Genomic DNA, 18,480 nt, shown 5'->3' on the forward strand with positions numbered 1-18,480 from the left:
GATAGCTATTAAACAGTAAGACTTGGTCTTAAATTCAGGTATATCTGATTCTAAAACCCCTGCTATGGCTACTGTGCCCTTGTTACTTTAAAGGGTATCTTCACAGAAGCAGCCCTACCAGGAAGCCAGAAAAGGAGCCTCCAGGGTAGTACTTGCTAGAGTCTATGTGTTGTCAAGACTTGCATTCTAAAGTGAAACCCAGAGTAAGGAATACCATTAGGGATCCTATGGGATACCAAATACCAGGCTTATCAAAAAACATTTAAAAGAGCTTTGATGAGTCTACGGTCAAACATTAACTATAGAGGATTGCATGGATTATCTAAAAAGAAATCAGACTCAAGGACCCACCTGGTTATATGGGACAATATAGGTGATGCAAGTCAGTAACATGGCTCAGGGAATAAAGGCACTTGCTCCCAACCCTGGTGATGTGAAATTAACTCCTGAGCTTATGTGTTGGAAGGAGAGAACCAACTCCCATAAGTTATCCTGTGACCTTCACACACATTCGGTGGTACATGCTCACCACTCCCAAACACACCAATAAATACAAAAGATTGAAGCTTCAATTCAATTCACTGATGATATATGTCTATTATGGGAACTTGGAGCTTTCCTGAATCATATTCTAAAAATGAAAATTACAAAACCAAAGGTTGCCTGTACTGAAGCATATGGCAGAGGCAGATTCCTGCAGACATTGCTCATAGGACAACTGTTTCAGAAGTTTAGTAAAAAGTCATTTTCTTCTAGAAGGCAAGGAGTAAAATCCCATGTAAATGAAAGATAGTTGGTTTTGATAACAAGGGGCCTTGCTTTTGAATCAGACATGGCGCATGCGTGCGTGCGTGTGCGCGCGCGCTGCGCGCGTGTGTGTGTGTGTGTGTGTGTGTGTGTGTGTGTGTGTGTGTATGTGTGTGTGTTGTCTATTCTTGGTTGTCAACCAAGAATTACCTAAATTAAGTAAAGCCCAAGCAGCTGGATACATTTGTGTATTATTTTTTTCTTAATTAAATCATTTTTAGTAGAAAGACTCATTTTTAATCCAGATCTTTTGAACTGGGTTGATCCATAATCTGAGTCACACCTTCTGCTGGCAGTTTAAAGAATGGACACAGATGGAGGACGTTTGTTCTATTTGCCTGTTTGCTGTCCACTCACTGGCAAATCCATTCCTTCACTGGCCAGCTTTTAACCACCAAACTATCACTCCTGCCCCCTATTCTAAGTATTTTACAAATTTTAACTTACTTAATCATCATAATAATTCTATAGTATGAATAACATTCTTCTTATTTTAACTGCACAAATGTAAAATCTGAGGAACAGTGAAGTTAAACCCTTTATTCACAGCTGCATAGCAACAGCAGCAGCAACATGGTAACCTAGAGCTTGCAATTTAGCTCATCTAGTAGAATGTTTCCACCAAACTTTGTGACCTACGTTTTACCACCAGGACACACATAGTGAAAATAGAGAATTGACTTCCACATGTTGTCCTCTGGCTCCCACATGCATGTCATGGTATGCATATTCACACACACACATAAATGTAAAAATGATAAAATCTTTATATATTTGATTATTTTACAACTTCGAGTTATATCATGATTGACAAGGTCAAAAAAAAGGAAAATGTATTTTGCTTTCATTCATTTATAGCATGTGATACTTTTGCACTGAAGTAGCTATTCATACCTGTTGAACATTTTTGTTGTTTATTAATACAATATTTTCTATATAACTGGACCTGCCTTTTATCAGAACGTGCTCCCTTGATATTTTTTCTTAGTTTATGTGTGTCTTTGAATTTCCTTTTTAGATTCATTTTATATGGTGCTGGAGAAAGCACACTTGCTGCTCTTGCAGAAGACCTGATTTAGATTCCCAACACCCACACAGTGGCTTATAACCTCCTATAACTTCAGCCCCAGGGAAACTGATGCCCTCTTTTGGTCTCTGCTTGTAGCAGCATTCACAAGGTACAAAGATAAACATGTAGACAAAACCCCTATACACATAAAATAAATATTTTTTAAATATTTATTTTTAATTAGTTATTAATTAAGTCATTTATGCTGTGTAGTATATGTCATGTGTGTGCAGGTGACATCAGAATCTTTCTAGCCTCCCTTTTTTAATTTTCTTAGTTTCTTCAGTGTGTGTGTGAGAGAAGGTGGTGGTAGTCATCATGTTATGACATAAAAGATGTAATTCAGGCATGCTAAGTATGTGTTCTACCATTGAGCCACATTCTAAGCATTTTATTGTCTTTGGTATACAGAATTTTAATGTGATGCATTCTTATTAAATAATCTTTACAAATTATTTGCTCTTCTTAGTCTATAGGCAAACTTCTCCTGGCCAGAAGTCAAAATCATATTCTATATTTTCTTCTAGAAGGTCTATGAATATATATTTTACACTTAAATATGATTTACTCAGTGTTTTCTTTCATGTGTTTTGAACATGTATAGAAGCTTTTTATTTATTTTTTTATGGAACTCCAGTTGTTTTAGCTCCACTGGGTGCAAATTTCATCATCTTACATCCACTTGTATTAGCTTAGGACTCTGTCAATATTTAGATGCCCTATTTAGACTGTTTTTATGATTTCCCTCCTTTACAATTTTGTTGAATTTGTTTAGTATAATTCTTGATATCTGGACCTATGGTCTTGAAAATGTTCAGTTTTGATTTTAATTTTGATTTTGTTTTTTATCAGGTTGCTAATAGACTTGTCTGCATTAAAAGTAAAAATCAAAACAAAACTTGAATCTAGGCAGTCAAGCCTGAAAGTGTTCACAATGTTACTTAAACATCACACTAAGCTAGAATTTCTTTTATAATTTAAAACTTCTGGTTCTTCTGAGCATGAGGCTTTTCCTCCAAACTTCCCCCCCCCATACCTGCACGAAATGTAAAAGTCAGAAGATAGAGGTACAAATCAGTTAGGAGATTACTTCTCTAGTACACATGAAGCCATGAGTTCTTCCTTAGCACATCATAAACATGTGCATCACAAGCATGGTGGCATATGCCTAGAACCCTGGCATCGAGGAGATGGATGCAGGAGGAACAGAAATTCAACATCATTCTCAGCTACATAGAGCTCAAGGTCAGCCTAGGATATGTGAGAACCTTGTCTCAGAAGAAAATCATGAAAAGAATTATAAATAACATCTGTGAGATATTTTCATGTGAAAATATCATGTGATCAAACAATCAATATTCCAAAAAGACAAAACATGGTACCTTACCTCCAGGGCTAACTTTGCTAGTTACCAAGGCTAACTAAAAGGGATTATGCCCCTAAGCCTTACTCACAGGGATGCATAAATGCATCTTCAACCCACATTCCTTTTCCTTGTAAGAAGATCGGTACAAGGATATATTTTTCTGGAGCAAAGGGCATTATCTCCAAGGGCGGGACAAAACAGGTACCTTGCCAAGATTCTGAAGGTCTGTGTAATGTCAGTACAGAAAGGCTAGAAGATCACAATATATGATTTTAGCTATCTGTGCATCTCCCAATGTACTTTCCAGGAAGAGAAAAATGTCAGTGTCCCTATATTCTTGTGGGAGTATGAAGATCAGAGGACAACTTTTGACAGATAATTCTTTTCTCCCATCACGTAGGTGCCAGGAATCAAACTCAGGTCATCATCCTTAACCTGATGAGCCATTTATCTGACTTTATAGAGGAAGAGATCAAGACTAGGCCTGCCTATACAGGACCCAGAAACAAGGGAAGCAGTAGGGACAAATTTATATTACTACTACTACTACTAATAATAATAATAATAATGTGTGTTTGCTAATTATCTATAAATATCAGAGACAAGGCTGACCACATGACAGGGGGGACAAGAGTAACCTCTAAAATGATTGACTGCTTTTGTTCATATTCTCTTTGAAGTGTACTAGCTAGAGATAGAACAGGAAAGGCAAATTTTATAATGCTAGTTTTCAGCTTTTACAAATTGCTGGCTCTTTAACTAAAGAACAGCTTAAATATTCAATTCTGTGTCTGCACATGGGTATTTGAGGTCTGTCTGTCTGTCTGTCTGTCTGTCTCTCTCTCTCTCTCTCTCTCTCTCTCTCTCTCACACACACACACACACACATATATTTTGGTGGCAGTGTTGTTTTATTTTGGTTTGATTTTGGTATGGGGTTTCAATCCTTCACAAGCCTGAAACCCATTATGCAGACCAGGAAAGCCATAATCACAATAGTTTTCATGTTGTGCCTTTCCCTGTGTGACTCCACCTAATAAAACAGCAGTTTGTGCCATTTTGAGAACTAAAGCTGAAACAGAATATGGCTTGTGCAAATAAATGACGACCATCTGTCCAGCACAAACCATGAGGCTTAAACTGACAAAGAACTTAAGTTATATGCACAAATGAAATAGTACTACTTATCAATCCATCACAATAAGTTCATCAGACATTATCTAGAGCAATCAATGATACAACCTCTTCACACTGCCCTACATAGGGAGGGACACCTAACACAGGGATTGATTGGCATTCACTGACCTGTCTGTCATCAGCCCATCCAGTGCATGCACCAACTCTGTCCCTGGGTCTTCAGCTCGATACACCCCTTGCTGTGGACTCTGGTCTAGACCCAGTAAATCTGGAACCAGTTTTATACTTTTGTGGCTATCTGCAGTAAAGCCCTATGTCTGTCTCAGCTCTCTACCTCCTATATTCAGTGAGAACCCTTTGAACCCCAGAGCCACTTTAACCTTTTCTTAACCTGTCTAAACTGTATATCATGGTCTAAAGTGAAATGTATGAGCTGAGAGTAAACATATATGTATAATATGGACTCAGTAGGATCTCTTTGAGACAGGGTTTCTCTGTGTAGCCCTGGCTGTCCTGGAACTCTGTAGACAAGGCTGGCCTCCAACTCAGAAATCTGCCTGCCTCTGCCTCCCGAGTGCTGGGATTACAGGTGTGTGCCACCACAGCTTAGATTCTCTGTCTCTGTCTGTCTGTCTGTCTGTCTTCCTCTCTCTCTCTGTGCGTGTGTGTGTGTGTGTGTGTGTGCGCGCGTGCGTGCATGTGTGTGTGTGTGTGTGTATGTGTGTGTGTGAAAATATTAAAGAAGATGTCATGAATTTGAGAGGAAGTAGGGAGAACACAGTGAAGGTTATATAAGAGGGAAAGGTAAGGGTAGAAATGATATCAGTATAGGATTTATGTATGAAATTCCCTCATCTTAGAGCCCAAATAACATAGAGATTTTTAAATGAATTGGATACATGTGGCATGAAAGGAAGACTAGTTGAAATTGAGAAGGAGCCTAGATGACTAGTTGAGGAGGAGGAAGGCAGGGCAGTCAGGGAGAGTACCTGGAGAGGAAGACCTACAGAAACAAAGTATGTATAAAACTGTGATTGTGAAACCCATTACTTGGTGTGCTAATAAAAGGCAAGCAAATATAAAAATGAAAATCATTAAGTAAGATAGGAATAAAGGAACTTATGATTGTCAAGCGTCATGATTACCAAGCTAAATCAGTATCATTTGGTAAATTAAAGCCAAAGACATTTTTATAGTCTGTGAGTTCATTGTTATTCATTAAATTGTAATGTTTTACAAACGCAAATGTGCTGGTCAATGTTTACAGCATATCTCACTCATGACACCTTTTTCAATCTCTCACGAAATCTCGTTAGTATTTTCCCTAGTTGCCATGCCATCTTATATTCCCACCAACAGTTACAGCATCACTGTAGGAGATCAAAACAACTATCAGCTCAATCTACAGAAACAGCCAGGAAGCCTGCAGGCTGGCTCAGCAGGTAAACACACTTACTCTTAAGCCTAATGATATGAGTTTGATCCCTAGAAAACACATGATAGAAGAGAATTAATGCCTATGAGGTGGAAGTAAATAACTGATTCCTACAAGTTGTCTTCCGGCCTCTATATGCTTCACATGTGTGTCCCCATACATACTTGATGTTATGCACATACCCAAATGCTTTCTGATTGAATTGAAGGCCTACTTCACAAGATGGGCCCTATGCCTGATGTCATCTGTGTCAAGGATCTGTGGCTAGATCGGTCATCTAAATCAGTACTTCCCAACCTTCCTAACCTCATGTTGTGGTAACCCAAACCATAAAATTATTTTTGTTGTTACTTCGTTACTGTAATTTTGCTACTATTATGAATTATAAAGCAAATATTTGTGGGTTCTGATGGTTTTAAGGGACCCATGTGAAAGGGTCATTTGATTCCTAAAGAAGTTGTGACCCACAGGTTAAGAACCACTGTGCTAAATGGCTGTAGTACCTAAATGACTCCTGATGATTACCATTCTTGCCACAGATTAATACATTTTTTTCAATCTTCATTAGAAAACTTCTACATTCAGTAAATGACAACTAACAGAAATTTCACAGCTGGTCATAGTCCAAAGAAAAAGAGAGTGGGTTGGGGAGGGGGGTCAGCTTTAAATGGGACATCTATCATTTATATCATATTTCTCGAGATTCAGAGATCTTTGTAGCTGAAGGAGTATAAAAGATGCTAAGAGCAAGAAGTGGTTGGGTGTCATCATCTGTATTAGTCAGGTGCTGGCAGAACCTCTCAGGGGACAGCCATTGCAGGCTCCTATGAGCAAGCAATTCTTGGCATCAGCAATAGTGTTGGGACCAATACAGTTGCAGATGCTCACAGCCAACCATTGGACTGAGCACAGGGACCCCAAGGGAGGAGTTAGTGGAAGGACTGAAGGAGCTGAAGGGGTTTGCAATCCCATAGGAAGAACAACACTATGAATCAACCAGTACCCCCAGAGCTCCCAGGGACTAAACCACCAACCAAAGAGTCCACAAGGAGGGACCCATGGCTCCAGCTGCATATGTAGCAGAGAATTACCTTGTCTGGCATCAATGGTAGGGGAGGCCCTTGGTCCTGTGAACTTTGCTTGATGCCCCAGTGTAGGGGGATGCTAGAGTGGTGAGGCAGGAGTGTGTGGGTGGAGAAGCACCCTCATAGAGGCAAAGGGGAGTGGGAGGGGAGATGTGGGATGGGAGGTTATGGAGGGAAAAACTGGAATGTAAATGAATAAAATGATTAATAAAAATAAAAATGAAAATAAAAAGAAGTGGTGAGTGAATAGAAAGCAGTGTTTTTCTAGACATAATAGGGCAATACTAGATATGAATTGACAGCTATTAGGATGGCATGCACAACACCTCAACTCAAGATAAAATTCTACCACAGTGGGGCAAGAAATCATACCGGTAGTGGAAGAGGTATTGGCAATTGCTAGCCGCTGGGAGTGGGAGAGTTGGCTTTATTTAACATGTGACCCCTGGTAAGTCAACCATTCTCCAGGGCATGCACTACACCTGAGAGTACTTGAGTAGCGCAAATTGGACTCAACGGGAAGGAGAGTGTGTAATTATATTTCAATTAGCATTGTAATATATTTTTAAAAGAGAGAACATGAAGTTGGGTGGTAGGGAGGTAGAGATAGATCTGTGGAGTTACAGGGGTAAATAGGATCAAAATATATTGTATAAAAATCTCATAGAATTTATAAATATATTATTAAGACTATATGGCTCAGTGGGTAAAGGCATTTGCCATGCAAGCCTAGTGGTCTGAGTTCACTCCTCGGGACCCATATAAAGGTGGAATGAGAGGATCGGCGGCGGCGGCGGCGGCGGCAGCGGCAGCAGTGGCTGCTCCAGCTGAAGGGCCATCAGCAGTGGAACCAAGGCGTCACAGGGACCAGTTAGGCCCTGCGCCCACGACCACTGACCTTCGCTGACCAGCCGGGCAGCAAGCAGCTGCAGTTGTGCGGCGCCTTTCCTGCACGGAGGCCACTTCAGAACTCGGCCTCCCACCAGTCAGGAGAGGAGCATCCATCTTGGATCCGTACTCCAGGAATCGGACAGACTGAGGTACACAAACATAATCCGAGGCCAACACCGCGGTGGTCTGAGCCCGACGGGCGTTGGCCTGCACCCAGGCCCTGGGCGGGTCGGGGGGCCATCGGGGTGCCAACCCAACCAGGAGGTTTTTTGCCCAGGCCTGCGAGCGCGCCGCCGCCATTTTGCCTGCAGGACAACAGAGAGCTCAGGCGGGCAGACCTGTAACAGGCATAGCCTAAGGCTAACAAAGCGGGGGTCCAGGCCCCAAAAGGCACAGGACTGACCCCAAGAACTGGGCGGCTTGGTGGGCCATCTGTGAGTCAACCCGCCCAGGTGATTGTTAGCAAAGCAGACTCTCCCGGCGCTTTCAGGGAGCGCGGGCGCGCACGCCCGCCATCCTAGTCACCTGGCAAACCCAATTATCAGTCATAGCCCCAGGGGAACTTTGCTCGGACCTTGGCCTCCCAGGCTTTTGCCTGGACTCAGGGACTGGGCGGCCAGGCTAACCTTGTGTGCGACAGCCCGGTTGGCAGATCGGCTGCCCAGCTGAGTGAGCGGAACACAGGGGAGGTCACAGTAGCATACACGGTCGGCACTCCCTGGGAGTGCACACGGGCTCCATCTGCTCCACAGACACAATCTGGGGCAAGGCCTCAGGCAGAAGCCCCTAGCTCTACTCTCTCCGCTTCCGGATCCAGATCAGTCTGGGCGGCAGCATTACATCTCCAAGTCCTGCAAGTGGCTAGCTGGGCTTCCGGGCGGCCAGCTGGGAGAAGTCAGTGTGCTCCAGTGAATCCAGCGGGCCCCAGCGGGAGCCTTCGGGTGCCTGCTTTGGGATCAGAACAGCCTGGGCAGCAGCACACTGTCTACAAGCAGTGCAGGAGGTAAGCTGTGCACCAGAGGCCAACTGGGAAGGGGCAGCTTGCACTGGTGAGTCCAGCACTGACAAGATAAACTAACACCAGTGAGATCTAGATGGCAAAAGGCAAACGCAGGAACGTCACTAACAGAAATCAAGGCAATATGGCAACATCTGAACCCAATTCTCCTCTACCAACATGTCCTGGATACCCCATCACACCAGTAAAACAAGATTTGGATTTAAAATCACTGGTCATGATGCTGGTACAGGAACACATGAAGGTCATACATAAAGAAATTCAGGAGAAAATGGATCAAAAGTTAGAAGCCCTTGCAAGGGAAACACAAAAATCATTGAAAGAAATCCAGGAGAATACAAAAGCCAACAAGGAGGAAATGCAAAAAACACTTAAAGAAATACAGGAGAACTTTGCTCAACAGGCTGAGGTCATGAAAGACGAAACACAAAAATCTCTTAAAGAAATACAGGAGAACTTTGGTCAACAGGCTGAGCTCATGAAAGAGGAAACACAAAAATCTCTTAAAGAATTACAGGAAAACACAAACATGCAAGTGAAGGAGCTAAGCAAAACCATCCAGGATCTAAAATCAGAAGTAGAAACAACTAAGAAAACTCAAAGGGAGACAACTTTGGAGATAGAAAGCCTTGGGAAGAAATCAGGGGACAGAGATACAAATATCAACAACAGAATACAAGAGATAGAAGAAAGAATCTCAGATGCTGAAGATTCCATAGAAACCATGGACTCAACAGTTAAAGAAAATGCAAAATGCAAAAAGCTTGTAACCCAAAATATCCAGGAAATCCAGGACACAATGAGAAGACCAAACCTAAGGATTATAGGCATAGATGAAAGTGAAGATTTACAACTTAAAGGGCCAGCAAATATCTTCAATAAAATTATGGAAGAAAACTTCCCTAACCTAAAGAGAGAGATGCCCATGAATATACAAGAAGCCTACAGAACTCCAAACAGACTGGACCAGAACAGAAATACTTCCCGTCACATAATAATCAAAACACCAAATGTTCTAAACAAAGAAAGAATACTAAAGGCAGTAAGAGAAAAAGGCCAAGTAACATATAAAGGAAGACCTATCAGAATCACAGCAGACTTTTCACCTGAGACTATGAAGGCTAGAAGGTCCTGGGCAGATCTCATGCAGACTCTAAGAGAACACAAATGCCAACCAAAACTACTATATCCAGCAAAACTCTCAATCACCATAGATGGAGAAACTAAGATATTTCATGACAAAACCAAGTTTACCCAATATCTATCCACAAACCCGGCCCTAAAAAGGATAATAGGAGGACAACACCAATACAAGGAGGGAAACTTCACCCTGGAAAAAGCAAGATAGTAACCTTTCATCAAACCCAAAAGAAGTTAAGCATTCAAATTTAAAAAATAACGTCAAAAATGATAGGAAGTAACAATCACTATTCCTTAATATCTCTTAACATCAATGGACTTAATGCCCCAATAAAAAGACACAGACTAACTGAATGGATACGTAAACAGGACCCTACATTTTGCTGCTTACAGGAAACACACCTCAGGGTCAAAGACAAACACTACCTTAGAGTAAAAGGCTGGAAGACAATTTTACAAGCAAATGGTCTCAGGAAACAAGCTGGAGTAGCCATTTTAATATCAGATAAAATTGACTTTCAACCCAAAGTCATCAAAAGAGACCCTGAGGGACACTTCTTGCTGGTCAAAGGAAAAATACAAAAAGAAGAACTGTCAATCCTGAACATCTATGCCCCAAATGCAAGGGCACCCTCTTTCGTAAAAGAAACTTTATTAAAACTCAAAGCACACATTGCACCTAACACAATAATTGTGGGTGACTTCAACACTGCACTTTCCTCAATGGACCGATCAGGAAAACAGAAACTAAACAGGGACACAATGAAACTAATTGAAGCTTTGGACCAATTAGATTTAACAGATATATATAGAACATTCTATCCTAAAACAAAAGAATATACCTTTTTCTCAGCACCTCATGGTACCTTCTCCAAAATCGACCATATAATTGGTCACAAGACAGACCTCAACAAATATAAGAAGATCGAACTAATCCCATGCCTCCTATCTGATCACTATGGAGTAAAAGTGGTCTTCAATAGCAACAGAAACAACAGAAAGCCCACATACACGTGGAAACTGAACAATACTCTACTCAATGATACCTTGGTCAAGGAAGAAATAAAGAAAGAAATTAAAGACTTTTTAGAACACAATGAAAATGAAAACACAACATACCCAAATCTATGGGACACAATGAAAGCAGTGCTAAGAGGAAAACTCATAGCCCTGAGTGCCTCCAAAAAGAAAATGGAGAGAGCATACATTACCAGCTTAATGACACACCTGAAAGCCCTGGAACAAAAAGAAGCTATTTCGCCCAGGAGGAGTAGAAGGCAGGAAATCATCAAACTCAGGGCCGAAATCAATCAAGTAGAAACAAAGAGAACCATACAAAAAATCAACAATACCAGGAGCTGGTTCTTTGAGAAAATCAACAAGATAGATAAACCCTTAGCCAGAATGACCAAAGGGCACAGAGAAAGTATCCAAATTAACAAACTTAGAAATGAAAAGGGAGATATAACAACGGAAACTGAGGAAATCCAAAAAATCATCAGATCCTACTACAAGAGCCTATACTCAACACAACTGGAGAATCTGGAGGAAATGGACAATTTCCTTGACAGATACCAAATACCAAAATTAAATCAGGACCAACTAGACCATCTAAACAGTCCCATAATGCCTAAAGAAATAGAAGGAGTCATAGAAAGTCTTCCAACCAAAAAAAGCACAGGACCAGATGGCTTCAGTGCAGAATTCTACCAGACCTTCAAAGAAGAGTTAACACCAATACTCTTCAAACTATTCCACAAAATAGAAACAGAAGGAACACTACCCAATTCCTTCTACGAAGCCACAATTACGCTGATACCAAAGCCACACAAAGATCCAACAAAGAAAGAGAACTTCAGACCAATTTCCTTTATGAACATCGATGCAAAAATACTCAATAAAATTCTTGCCAACCGAATCCAAGAACACATCAAAACGATCATCCACCATGATCAAGTAGGCTTTATCCCGGGAATGCAGGGTTGGTTCAATATACGGAAATCCATCAATACAATCCACTACATAAACAAACTCAAAGAACAAAACCACATGGTCATTTCATTGGATGCTGAAAAAGCATTTGACAAAATTCAGCATCCCTTCATGCTTAAAGTCTTGGAGAGAACAGGAATTCAAGGCCCATACCTAAACATAGTAAAAGCAATATACAGCAAACCGGTAGCCAGCATCAAACTAAATGGAGAGAAACTTGAAGCAATCCCACTGAAATCAGGGACCAGACAAGGCTGCCCCCTTTCTCCTTATCTTTTCAATATTGTACTTGAGGTACTAGCTCGGGCAATTCGACAACATAAGGAGGTCAAAGGGATACAAATTGGAAAGGAAGAAGTCAAACTATCATTATTTGCAGACGACATGATCGTCTACCTAAGTGACCCAAAGAACTCCACTAGAGAGCTCCTACAGCTGATAAACAACTTCAGCAAAGTGGCAGGTTATAAAGTCAACTCAAGCAAATCAGTGGCCTTCCTATACTCAAAGGATAAGCAGGCTGAGAAAGAAATTAGGGAAATGACCCCCTTCACAATAGCCACAAACAGTATAAAGTATCTTGGGGTGACTCTTACCAAACATGTGAAAGATCTGTATGACAAGAACTTCAAGACTCTGAAGAAGGAAATGGAAGAAGACCTCAAAAAATGGGAAAACCTCCCATGCTCATGGATCGGTAGAATCAATATAGTTAAAATGGCCATTTTGCCTAAAGCACTATACAGATTCAATGCAATACCCATCAAAATCCCAACTCAATTCTTCACAGAGTTAGAAAGAGCAATTATCAAATTCATCTGGAACAACAAAAAACCCAGGATAGCTAAAACTATTCTCAGCAACAAAAGGAAATCTGGGGGAATCAGTATCCCTGACCTCAAGCAATACTACAGAGCAATAGTGTTAAAAACTGCATGGTATTGGTACAGTGACAGGCAGGAGGATCAATGGAACAGGATTGAAGATCCAGAAATGAACCCACACACCTATGGCCACTTGATCCTCGACAAAGAGGCTGAAAACATCCAATGGAAAAAAGATAGCCTTTTCAACAAATGGTGCTGGTTCAACTGGAGGTCAGCATGCAGAAGAATGCGAATTGATCCATCCTTGTCTCCTTGTACTAAGCTCAAATCCAAATGGATCAAGGACCTCCACATAAAGCCAGACACTCTGAAGCTAATAGAAAAGAAATTGGGGAAGACCCTTGAGGACATCGGTACAGGGAGAAAGTTTCTGAACAGAACACCAATAGCGTATGCTCTAAGAGCAAGAATTGACAAATGGGACCTCATAAAATTACAAAGTTTCTGTAAGGCAAAGGACACCATCAAGAGGACAAATCGGCAACCAACAAATTGGGAAAAGATCTTCACCAATCCTACATCAGATAGAGGGCTAATATCCAATATATATAAAGAACTCAAGAAGTTAGACTCCAGAAAACCAAACAACCCTATTAAAAAATGGGGTACAGAGTTAAACAAAGAATTCTCACCTGAAGAACTTCGGATGGCGGAGAAGCATCTTAAAAAATGCTCAACTTCATTAGTCATTAGGGAAATGCAAATCAAAACAACCCTAAGATTTCATCTTACACCAGTCAGAATGGCTAAGATTAAAAATTCAGGAGACAGCAGGTGTTGGAGAGGGTGTGGAGAAAGAGGAACACTCCTCCACTGCTGGTGGGATTGCAAATTGGTACAACCACTCTGGAAATCAGTCTGGAGGTTCCTCCGAAAACTGGGCACCTTACTTCCAGAAGATCCTGCTATACCACTCCTGGGCATATACCCAGAAGACTCCCCACCATGTAATAAGGATACATGTTCTACTATGTTCATAGCAGCCCTATTTGTAATTGCCAGATGCTGGAAAGAACCCAGGTATCCCTCAACAGAAGAGTGGATGCAAAAAATGTGGTATATCTACACAATGGAGTACTATTCAGCCATTAGAAACAATGAATTCATGAAATTCTTAGGCAAATGGATGGAGCTAGAGAATATCATACTAAGTGAGGTAACCCAGACTCAAAAGGTGAATCATGGTATGCACTCACTAATAAGTGGATATTAACCTAGAAAGCTGGAATACCCAAAACATAATCCACACATCAAATGAGGTACAAGAAGAAAGGAGGAGTGACCCCTGGTTCTGGAAAGACTCAGTGAAACAGTATTCGGCAAAACCAGAACGGGGAAGTGGGAAGGGGTGGGTGGGAGGACAGGGGAAGAGAAGGGGGCTTGCGGGACTTTCGGGGAGTGGGGGGGCTAGAAGAGGGGAAATCATTTGAAATGTAAATAAATTATATCGAATAATAAAAAAAAAAAGGTGGAATGATTTCCATAAGTTATCCTTTGACCTCTTCCACATGCACACTATGACCACACACACACACACACACACACACACACACACACACACACACACACAGGAAATCTATTTAAGCTTCAAGAATTAGTGACACCAAATCAGGAGCATATTAAATATCATCAAGAAATAAGCCATTAGCACTTTTGCTCTACCAGATTGCCATGGGCACAAACACTGAAAACTAAAAGAATCACATGAACCCTGAAAGTTTAATGAAAACAAATTATATAAGAGTGTTCTGCAGAGTGGATTTCTCATATTTTGGCATAGCACTTGCAGGTTTGAGTAAACAAAAACAAATCAAACTCTGCCTCTGAAACTATTAACATAAATTCACACACATTTATACATTCAATGACAGCCCCTAAAATGTAGTCTATAGTATTCCCTTCCTGTTGCTGGCAAAGATAGATTTGAGGCAGGATTTGCACTCTATCTTTTCTGTTGATGCTGCTTTCAGATCTCTTACTACTCCATGCCATGATGGGTTCAGCCGTGCATCTTTGTATTTTCTCACGTGTCTTAGGGCATTTATTGTTGTGATAAAACACCATGACCAAGTCCCATGACTTAGTCCACTATCAAAGAAGTTTGAGACAGGAACTTAAACAGGGCAGGGACCTGCAGTCAGGAGAGGATGCAGAAGGCATGGGAGAGTGCTGCTTACTAGCTTGGTCCCCATGGCGTGCACAACCTGGGATGTGCCACCCACAGTAATCTGGGCCCGGTTTTTTTTTTTTTAGAACAACTCAGCAAAATAAAATTTTGGTTTATTGTTGGACATTGCTTCATACATACATCAAACATACCAAAAAATAAAAATAAAAAATAAACAGCAACTTCATAGACAAAAAAAAAAAGGAAAAAAACTTTTTATCTTTGGCCTTTTTAACATCTCATACAAACCACATGTACTACTTACAGTACAGCTAGGTACATACAAAAAAAAAGTTACTGGAATGCTTGGAATACGTTTGTTTTGTTTTTGTTGTTTTTTTGGTTTTGTTTTTGCTTTACATGTTTTTGTTCTCCTCTGAGATTATAATAAACATGGTTACATCACAAGTAAAGTCTGAAGTAGGACAGAAAACTCTCTGAAGGCTGGTTTGGTCACCCATTATTATAAAAAATGGCTGACCCCTAACAATATGTACAAAAATATAAAGTGTAAATAAAAACCACAAACTTACTTTCCTTTTAAAGTATTTTTAAGAAAAAAAAAAAAAAAGCAGGGCCTGGGAAGTTCTGGTTCTTTTTCCCTCCGTGTTGCCAGTTCACATTGTGGTTTTGGTGGGGTGGTGGAGAGTGCATGTCATCTGTGGGTGGCACTGCCCACTGTGGGCGGGCGGAACCTGCTTCTCTACTGGAAGGTGTCTATGTTTAAATTCTGAGACGGAAGTGGAAGGTGAATGGGTCATGAGGCGTGAGGTTAGCTTTTCCTTTTGCTGTCTAGTCATCCTCATCAGTCTTCTGCTTCTTGTTGTCAACATCATCATCCTCATCATCCCCAGCTACCTGCTTGCCTGTATGGGCCCTAGCCTCCTCATCTTCATCTCCATCCGCTTCCTCACCGTCACCTTCTTCCTCTTCCTCCTCTTCCTCCCCACCTTCTTCTTCCTCTTCTTCATCTACCTCATTGTCAGCCTCCTGCTCCCCATTTTCCTCATTTTGAGCATTCCCATTGGCATCTCTTCCCATTCTCTGCCTCCTCCACAACTTCCTTTTTCTCCAAAGTCCTTGGTGGTGATCTCGGAGCTGGTGTCCACTGCCGCATCTGACATGGTAGGGCTCACCGGTGGTGCGATGAGTCTGAGTTTGACAACTCTGGCTTGAAAGATGCTGGAGTCTGCATTGGAGGAGGCAGCGGGCAGCAAAGGTGGTTGCAGTGAGCAAGGAACACAACCCGGAAACAATGTAGAGATGGCTTTTCGGAGCAGCCCGTCAAGACCCAGGTTTTTAAAAGCTAAAGAAACTATGGTATTGGGCAGGAGATGACTGAACTTGGAAAGTCTTAACAGGGTCAAAATTAAAGAGTGCAAACGAGGCATTCATCTTGGGCACAAAGTCTGTTAGAAAACCTCAGAAATTAAGACACAAAAGTACCATTTGAACAAAATGTTGGTAAAATCAAAATTAATGCCAAACGTCCACAGTAAATGAAATGTCAAGGCAGACAGTCTTGTTACTGTCTAGCTCTCTCCTCTTGCAATATATCCATTAAATATGTTTTCTTCCTACTAAAAATGTTAACTAAGGACATGGTCCACCCTGGTCCTGTGTGATTTGCTTTTCTGGCTCTAGTTCTGCCCCACTTCTATTCTGGTCCAGCACAGATGTGGATAATGTTCAAATGTTTACTTTTGTTCAGTTCAATTCTTTAAAAAAGACAATAAAAGCAACACAGTGGTCTCCCACTCAGTCTTTCACAACATATTCAGGTATGAGTGGCTTATAAGAAGCCATTTTGAAAATTTTAGTTGGGCGGTGGTGGCACACGCCTTTAATCCCAGCACTTGGGAGGCAGAGGCAGCATTTTTGAGTTCGAGGCCAGCCTGGTCTACAGACTGAGTTTCAGGACAGCCAGGGCTATACAGAGAAACCCTGTCTCAAAAAACCAAATCCAAAAAACCAAAAAAGAAAAAAAAAAGAAAATTTTAAATATATGACTTAATACTTTCAGTCTCTCTATTTTCTTCTTTAGTACCTATTAAAGAAACTAACAAGCAGTTGATTCTACATTTTTAATTGAAAAATAGATAAAGCCTCTTCAAATTGCCTATATTCTTTCACTATTTCCAAATATATTATATTTTTTATTTGAAAAATAGATGAAGCCTCTTCGAATATATTTTCATTATTTTCATATATAGTTATGAATTACTTTTCAGGGCATCTTTTAAAGAGTAGTATGTTTTAACCATAATAAAGAATAATTAATCCTTTATCATTTACCTATTCATTCCTCTTATGCTATATCAATTTTTATGTTTTGGCTTTGTTTTTATGCATGTGTGAGTATGCACATGCATGTGTGTGAGGCCATGTGAAGGACAGAGAACAAGCTGTGTCACCTTAGAAATGTTGTCTACCTCCTTTGAGACAGAGATTCTCACTAGCCTTGGTCTTGACAAGTAGGCTAGACTAGCTAGACAGGGAGTCCCACAATCCACTTGTTTTAACCCCTTAACAGTGGGATTGTGAATGTGCACTGCCATGTCCAGCACTTTTATGATGGTTTGAGGAAATCAAATACAGGTACTTGTACTTTACTGACTGGGGCAACTCCTGGTTTGTTTGGTTTTGTTGTGTTGTTTTTCTTGGGGGTTTTCTTTTTAGACTGGGTTTCACATAGCCAAGACTGACCTTGAACTCCTGATACTCTTACCCCTATCTCTACTATGCTGTGATTGCTGGCATATACTGCTATGCTCAGAGATAATGAAATTTTGAATTCTCCAATGAAATATTACCACTTTGGGTTTGTTTTGAGACAAGATTACAGTTATGTGTTCCATGCTGGCCTTGAACTCACAGCAATTCTCCTGCCTAGTCTTATGAGTGCTGGGATTATAGGTATGTGCCACCATGCCTGCCAGTATGACTCACATTCTACCTTTGAATAAAAACATCAAGCCAATTTCTGGGGATAAAAGTAAAATGATGGAGAAGTTTCTTCCATGCAACCTTGTGAATGAGAAGCATCTGCCATCAAAGCTGATCATGTATTCTGAGGACAGAGCAAGCACAGAGAACCAATAAAGGGGTGATATAACTGCTAAAAGTACACAGAAGTCAGAAGACTGCGTAGAACTTCCCCTAGAGGCATTGCAGGTGAGGATGTGTGTCAGAAGGCAGCAGGGATGACAGAGGCTTTATATGTCTTCCGACAGTGCCTATGAACATCCGAATGGTTAGTAGTCTAACATTCCCTGAAGAAATGTGGACCTGAGATGACTACCAGTCTGGTGGGCTCCTAGAGTGGGGAACAAGCCAGAGACTAGAAGAAGCCCACCTAGGACCTCGGGCCCCATGAGGAAGTAGGTTCAAAACAGATTTCCCTCACATGAAGTCACTAGGGCAGGCCCAAGCAAAGAGTGAACCTGAGAAAACCACAAGACTTGCACCATGTGGCCCAGACAGGGA

At 41.0% G+C, this 18,480-nt stretch overlaps 2 pseudogenes; one reads left to right on the forward strand and one right to left on the reverse strand.

Moving 5' to 3' along the window:
* Positions 1–15,848: 15,848 nt before the first annotated feature.
* On the reverse strand, positions 15,849–16,118 carry LOC127674686 (prothymosin alpha-like; annotated as a pseudogene).
* A 2,028-nt stretch (positions 16,119–18,146) lies between these two features.
* Positions 18,147–18,264, forward strand: LOC127675953 (uncharacterized; annotated as a pseudogene).
* The last annotated feature ends 216 nt before the right edge of the window (positions 18,265–18,480 follow it).

The sequence above is a fragment of the Apodemus sylvaticus genome, chromosome X, assembly GCF_947179515.1.
Source record: "Apodemus sylvaticus chromosome X, mApoSyl1.1, whole genome shotgun sequence".
Classification (NCBI taxonomy): domain Eukaryota; kingdom Metazoa; phylum Chordata; class Mammalia; order Rodentia; family Muridae; genus Apodemus; species Apodemus sylvaticus.